This window comes from Sphaeroforma arctica, assembly GCF_001186125.1.
Source record: "Sphaeroforma arctica JP610 unplaced genomic scaffold supercont1.195, whole genome shotgun sequence".
Classification (NCBI taxonomy): Eukaryota; class Ichthyosporea; order Ichthyophonida; genus Sphaeroforma; species Sphaeroforma arctica.
The window spans coordinates 8921-10348 of record NW_014040363.1 but is presented as its reverse complement, the minus strand read 5'-3'; positions in this window follow the sequence as shown (position 1 = coordinate 10348).

The following is a 1428-nucleotide window of genomic DNA, read 5'->3' as shown; positions in this document are numbered from 1 at the left end:
AAAATATGTTTCTCAAACATAAATACATACATACTTGCATATATACATATATATACATACATGCCTACATGCCTACTATATATATATATACATACACACACACACACACACATATATATATATACGTCTCATCAACGTATACATAACATACACATAGATATATTTATATATCCATATATATATCTACTTAAATATCCATATATAAATATACATATATAAACATACATATAGTTAATCATATACATAGGCATGTACCTCTCTCCAGTTGGCCTGTAGCTGAATGCACTGCTGATTGAGTTCGTCACACTGTCGAGTCGTCTCGTGTAGCTCTGCCCGCATCCCTTCCAGCGACACCCTCAACTGAGTAATTTCTATTAACGGAAGCAATGGTCCTTAACTAAGTACTTCTATTCATAGATACAACGGCTTTTGAATGAGCATTTCTATTAATAGATATCCTATTAATAGATACAATGGCCCTTGAATAGGTATTTCTATTAATGAATACAATGATCCTCAACTGAGTAATTTCTATTAATAGATACAATGGCCTTTAAATGAGTAATTTCTATTGATAGATACAATGGCCTTACCTGAGTAACTTCTATTAATAGATACAATGGCCTATAATCGATTAATTTCTTTTGAAAGAAGTGAAGAAGGATCAGGTATAACACACTCAACACAGGCAGCTACTGACTTATGCGTATACATCCTTGAAATCCATACACACACATTAACTAAGCCTTGGCCGACAGTTACGCTGGAAGAACGGATATGTAATATACGAGACGACAGGCAGGCACGGCGCTAGAGATTCATGAAGAAACGAACACTGTGGCTGTGTGTTGGCACAGGTGCAGCAAGGTATATACGTATACAGCCTATTGTCTCTGCACATATACCCATGCTGAGTTGGTTACACTGTGGCTGTGTGTTGGTATAGGTGCAGCAAGGTATATACGTATACAGCCTATTGTCTCTGCACATTTACCCATGCTGAGTTGGCTGGAAGATAAGTATAAGAGCAGTGGCCGGTTCAAGGTGGTGAGGATCAGATCGTTATATGGGCCTCATGAAATGAAAGAGAGCATGCAAATGGGAACGATCTCACTCTACCCACACCTCGAGTGAGATGAGAAACAGTCACCCAACTGACGCGAATGGTTAGAAATGCATGAATGTACAAAGCGTTATCATAAGACTTCCCGTGAAGACGACTGCACATGAATGTGGGAGTAGTTTGTGTTAGAAGCTGTGTGTAAATAGTTAGACACTGCGAATGCGCACACTATATAGTTATGTGACATTGAGTGCTCACGCATGATACTTCACGATAAGAATACAAAGTCAAGTATACTTATACATATAAACGTACTATTTACATAGATATATATAAATATATACAAGCGATATAAATATATAAAT